Below are 6,587 nucleotides of genomic sequence, written 5' to 3'. Positions count from 1 at the left end.
TGTATGTACTGTACTGTATGAATGTGTGCATGTGTGTTCCAGTGCTGTGGTTACTCTTCCGGGCTTTGCACCCTGTCGACAGAGAGGACGGCTGTGTGTGTGTGTGTGTGTGTGTGTGTGTCTTCTCCCTCTGTCTGTCCCTGTGTGAGGAGTTCACTGTGCTTGCTGTCTCCGGAGAAATCAGTCTCCATTTCTCATCTAGAGTCCCAGAGATGTTGTGTAACGTTCGGTTGCCTCTGGACATGACAGACAGATAATGAGAGACCTTCTGTCAGGCACATACATATGCAGTGTGTCACATGAAGCCTCAGCGATGGCATCAGAAAAGTCTTGAAAACGACTTCACATTGTGTTTACGTCCTCGGGCTAGTTCACATACTGATAGATGAATGATGTAATATAATTTGTTGTCCATACATATTAACGGCAGAGGTCACTTTTATGTGTTTTCTGGGTTTATGTGGCGTCTTTTCCCTCCTATTTTTCTTGTGTTCTTGCGCAGTCTGCTTTCCCTCATCACCTGCACTGCATCTCCTTCCTGTTTTTTTCCACTCATTACCCTCACCTGTGTTTCTCCACCTCTCTCCACCTACACCTTATCCCCTTGTTAGATAGTTAGTTAGAAGTTTAGTAGTTCAGTTTTTGTGGAGTTATCCCTTGTGTTTCTCTGTTCCTGCCATTATGTTTCCCTTTTCCTGCCGTTGTGTTTGCCTGTTCCTGCCAATGATTGTGAAAAAAATAATTCATGCCTTAAGGGACCGCTTTCTTTCATTTCAGCATGACACAGTTGTTCTGGCCCCTGTTCTGGACAATGAAATCACTTGATTTCCACCAATTGTTTTGTTATCCAAAGACGCTGAAGTTCAACCATCTTGATTTTAGTCTTATTTTTATTAGGTGCATTTAAAATGTAAAAAAAAAAAAAAGAAAGAAAGAAAGAAAGAAAGAAAAACATCATCAACCCTAAAGTGTCCTTGCCTCCTAAAAATGTTGGAAAAACTGTTGCAATATAAAGCGGAGGTTTGAGATGTGTCCTATTATTAGAGAATAAATGTCACATCCTGCCGGTAGCTTGCTTCTCCAAGAAAAAACATTCAAACCTTTATCCTCTCTCAAGTATATTATATGTTGTCAGCGGAACATAACTTGAAATACACACTAAAACATTTTGAAATGATTTGTTGAGAGCTGTATAATTTCGCAACAATGAACTATCCTTTTAGGGAGTGTTTTTAACCAGATCTGTCAACTTCAACTTTATAAAGAAACTGTTCATGGTGTGGTTTGGCACCAGAAGGGCATCACACACACAAACACACGCACACACACACACACAGGACGGTGCCAAAAAACCCCTCAGGGTTGTTGTATTCACAAATGTCTCTCTAGCAAATCAGCAGAAGGTGTGAAGTGGAAACTTTGTTGATGTGCAGTTGCCGTCCTCACACTGCCTCCCTGCTTCTGTTGTGATCCAAAGAGACAGTAGCTGATGGGCAGCAGACGTTGTGTCACAGCGCTCTCAGGTAATGTGAGATTTCAGGGTTCTGCTCCCTTCTGTGTTCCCGCTGCTGCCCAGCGGCAGGACTGATCTGTGTTGTCGCTGTCCGAGGTGCTGATCTTCTGCTGACAGAGCTCTGTGGATCCCATGGCCTGAGGGCTCATGAAGCTCTACAGCAGGAGTGAAAAATCTGATGTCAACTTTGGAGGGGACAATTACTCTCTGAAGAGCAATTCCTGTGGGGTACACAAAAAGTAGTGCTGTAACTCTGCTGACGAACACTCTGTCACTCTGCCAGCTACAGAAAACCATATCCCACTGCCAGCTTCTCTCGTTGGCTCGAATTCAACCAGGAATTCAAGCACGCTTTTAATGTGTCCCCCCTTTTGTCTGAGGGTATCTCTGAATAGGAAGCACTGGCATGCAGCAGATTAGCTTAGCATAGCATAAAACAAAGAGTCTTATCATTGCTGTGACACTGACAGTGCCAGGATACAGAAAAGACATATTAATATACTCCTGCAGGAAAGAAGTATCTTTGAAGGCTGACATTATAGATAGCATCACCCTGGTTGGCATTTATTAACTGGACTTTTGTGGGAGAGAATCTCAGTTTGTGAAATGTTAATGTTTTTCATTCAGCAAGATAATCTTCACGAATGGACACACCTTTTGTGATTTTTGAAGCATGAATGCATCATCAGGAGTGAAACGCTAATGTCAGGAGATACATCGGAGTTGCATGGCTTCAGTGTCAGCACCACCTGGTTTCCTATTACATTATACACTGTACTATAGATTGTCATGTTCATCACAGTGGAGGACCAGGAGGCAGGTGCAGAAACAGAGGAGACAAAGTGGACAAATGACAAAAACAGACAAACCAAGGAAGCGCAAAGAAATTAGGACAGACTGTAACTCTTACAGAGATAATTAACAAATGCAAAGAAGAAAGGCGGGAAAGTAGTCAAAGACAGAAGTGTAAAGTAAAACGTGCCACACAAGGGCACGAGACAGAATTCCTTCAGAGCTCTGTTAGTGAGCTGAATAGCTGGCAGGTGAGTTTTTACATTTGGACGGGGGCAGTGACGGGCTGTTTTTTCCGTTCCCACTCTTTATGCTAAACTAAGCTAATCGGCTTCTCGCTGTGCCTTCATATTTACTTTACAGGCATGAGGGCGGCGTACCATCCTGTCTTTCCCTTTTCCTGCTCTTCCCCCTCTGTTTTCCTCCTCTGTGTCAAATATTTTAACTCGGAGGTGTGTGTTAGACGGAGCCTGTCTTGCTTGGTTTTCTCTTTAATTGCCTCGGTTCTCAGCAGGCAGTCGATCTAGTTACCAACACCGAGGCGGCTGCTCTGCATGAGTTTGCATGCTTCCAACGATGGCGTAGTAATAAGAAGGCAGGTTACATGGTACGTGTCTAAATTTCATTTCCTCCTCCAGTTCTATTTTACATTTTCCTGATCTCCCGCATGTCAAAGAAGCAGCCCTGAATAACCCGACGTGGACGATGCATCAAAGACACGGAATAAATAACACGCAGCTTTTTTTAGGGTGCAGTGCTTCCAGCTGCCAGTCGTGTTCGAACACTGCAGGTCACGCAAAGATGACAAGATGTGTTTCCAGTAAAAAAACAACAACACGTATATCACTTCTTTATTTATCGAGGTGCAGTGTGTATTTCTCTACGAGTAAACACCGGATGTCTGAGATGTCTCCTCCCAAACCCCAGAAAAATGCCAGAAGCATTTTTGTTGCGCCACCAAAATCTTCTTTTTCTTAATTCTAAGACAATGTTTCTTCACCCATCTATAAATATTCATCAGATAGTAAAATTAGAAGCATGCTCTTTCTTTGTGAGCGTGTGTGTGTGTGTGTGTGTGCAGATGCTACTTCGAGAAGGCAGCCATTTATGTGTACGAGAGGACCCCGCATGTGTGTGTGCATGTGTTCAGCAGGCTCCCATTGGAATGAATTATTCAGAGGAGAGTCTCTTTTACTTATCCACGGTCGGCTGGCCGTGGGCACGTAAAGTTCTGCTCCCGACGACACAAGAGACTACCCTAATTCACCACCGACCCTTCTGCAGCATGCCCCCGTCTCACCATCCAACCCAAGTTCTCCCAGCATGCTCTGGCGTCCCACAGCAGATGTCCCCCCTCATCGTAGCATTGGCTTCATGGCGGACAGTTTAACCCGAAACAAGAAGGACACAAGGGGCATGATGACAAGATGTTTTTTTCTTAATGCATGTAACAGAATTATCATTTCATTTCGAATAAGTCTGGTCTCAGAAACTAGACACACACACACGCTGCGAAGAGTCCGTCATCCTGAGGGTCCCGCTATCTAGGAGCCGGATGCTAACAGTCGGCGTCAACAGTGAAGAATCATGTAAAATATTCATCCGTGTGGCCGGCTTAATAATGTATTATCCCTCAATTTAGCACCCGGAGCTTTGCTGTGCTCTGCGTAGCTCCGACTGCCACTCCAATCATTCAAGAAAGATCCTCCGCTTTTAAAAATACCAGACTTACACCATTACAAATTCAGATTAGAGTGTCTGCAGCTTTTCTACAGGCAGCCGATGTTTGTGACTTTATCAAAATATAAAAAAAAAAACATGTCAAAGAGAGAATTGTGTTTCATTGTGCAGACTTTTAAAAAATGCAGTGTTAAAAATAACAAATATAACAAATAAGACATTATCAGGCCGGTTTGCTGTTCAGCGCCACGTTAAAAAAGTTTGAAGGGCACCTCAATAATTTGAGGGCGATCCAGTTAGGAGAATATGCACGCATCACACAAATACTGGCCAAATATAGCCGGAGTCGCTGGTTCATTGGCTGATCTCTTCATTCTGTGGCAGCCGGGCGCTGATGTGACCCTGTCAGGCAGCAGACTGAGACTGATGGGATACTATGTGTGAACGTTGTACGGTTGCTACTGCTGCTGCTGCATCTCCATATTTATAACGAGACTCCATCCCATCCCATAATCCGCATGTAGCCAGATCCAGGCTTGCTGAGTGCACATATGGACTCAGATAACTCACATAAACATGCACACACTCTGTCGCTATCTCATCCTCTCTTTCTCTCGCATTTCCTCAGGTGACATTTGTAATCTTCCCCTTCTTGAACACACACACACACACACACACACATGCACACACAGAAACATGCGAGTAAGGATTAAATATGAGTTGTTGGGAGCCACAGGGTGGGCCAATTCAAAGCCAGAGTCACACTCAAATCTGACTGGAGGGGGAGAGCGCTGTGCCTTCACCACCCTGGACCTTTAGTGTGTGTGTGTGTGTGTGTGTGTGTGTGTGTGTGTGTGTGTGTGTGTGTGTGTGTGTGTGCGTGTGTGTCAGTGCTGACAGGCACATTCAGACTCACCCGTGACCTTTGATAGAGGGAGGGGAAGAGGGATAAGTATGAAAAAGAGAGGAGCTTCAAAGAAAAAATGCTTTGCTGTGCTTTTTGCTTTGGAGATGCAGTTTCGGCCACATGGCGTTCTGATTCACCCAACGTGCTTCAGCGTTGTGCGACTGTGTGTCCTGACCAGTTGCCTCAGGTAGCACCTTAAACTCCTTGTTCCTGTCCGTCCTGGGAACCACTAAATTCATTAAGTTTCTGAACTTGTGTTGATTCTGGACTTTGCACTCTCCCAACACATCCGGGAGCTCCTCCCCTGTCACCTCATCACTCCTTCTTCCCAGCGCTCATCTCTCCCACCATCCTCCCTAAAAATCCAACACTTGGCTCTCACTATCTTTCTCTGTTTTCCCTGACCAGTGGCTACAGGCTCATTGAGTTATACTTAATACAAAATCATGACCACCCGCCACCTGCAAGTGCAGTGTTTGTCGTGAGGCCCAGCTGCAGAAGTCGGTGGTGAAATGTCTTGAGTGACTGAGCAATATTCATTCAGCTGCTCTCACACGTTTTCTCAGAGGATTTTTCCAGTCACTGTAAGCCGCACTGGTGCTACTGTTAACAAAACCTCCACATAATATCACAGCTCTTTCATAGAGGTTCAAACAATCGAGACTGTTATATATGAAATAAGAAAAAAGATACCAGTCACCCATCTGTCACAGAAAGATTTTGGGCTCTTGTTATATTTGCAAAAAGTAACACACACAGAATCGAAAGAAGTCGACAATGGAAGTCTGTATAGTTTGCTCTCGAAGCTCAATGAAACTGTCAGATTCAAGTAGAAATTAGTGTCTCTCCATGAAAAAATGACTGCTGTTTAATGCCACATTTAAAAAAAACACGGCTCTGTATAAATTAATTGGGGGAATCATAGTGGATCAATAGCATTTGATCAGACTGGCTCTGATTTAGGAAACAAACAACAGCAGAGTAAACTGTTTTCCTTTGTATGACTCCGAGCCTTTACATTGATAAATGTGTTGCAGTGTTCTTTGAGTTTCACTGTCATGGCACAGGCGGTTAGCTGTTACTGAAGCACTGAAAGGCTTCAAGGTCGTCCACTATTAAACATTTACCTTGATGCTTGAAAATGAAAACTTTAAAAAAAGTCCCTCCTAGCCTCTTTGTCCTTGATTCAATAGGCTTTCAGAATAAGTGCTTTACATTTTATAGGATTTTTAGATAGATAGTTTCTTTGCAGTGAATTTGTTTTTCTGGATTTCACTCAATCGCTGAACCTTCATTTCTTGCCTCAACGTCCTGTAACCCTCCTTGTTTTCTGATTTTTTTGCGTTGAAATGATTAATCTGCCCCAGTTCTGCTCCTGGATCTGTACATGGGACAAATTCCTTGTATTCTCTGCCTACACAAGTGTAGTCTGACTCACCACAGTCAGTGTAGGCCAGTGTTTTTTTCAGTCCTGGACCTTGGGGCCGCCTGCCCTGCATGTTTTAAATATTTCACTTTGAATCAGGTATGTTGGAGCGGGGAAACTGAGGTAAGATGTTCGTATAAGCCTGCTATTGGGTGCCATTCTCCCTCCCCTTTGTTACAGGAAAATGCCCTCACAGCTAGCACATGCTAAAAACTAAGTTACCCTAATGCCCATCTGGTCACTAACAATACAACGTTGTGCAAGATAGC

The sequence above is a fragment of the Sparus aurata genome, chromosome 18 (assembly GCF_900880675.1).
Source record: "Sparus aurata chromosome 18, fSpaAur1.1, whole genome shotgun sequence".
Taxonomy (NCBI): domain Eukaryota; kingdom Metazoa; phylum Chordata; class Actinopteri; order Spariformes; family Sparidae; genus Sparus; species Sparus aurata.
The sequence above is the reverse complement of the archived record's forward strand: the minus strand, read 5'-3'. Positions refer to the sequence as shown.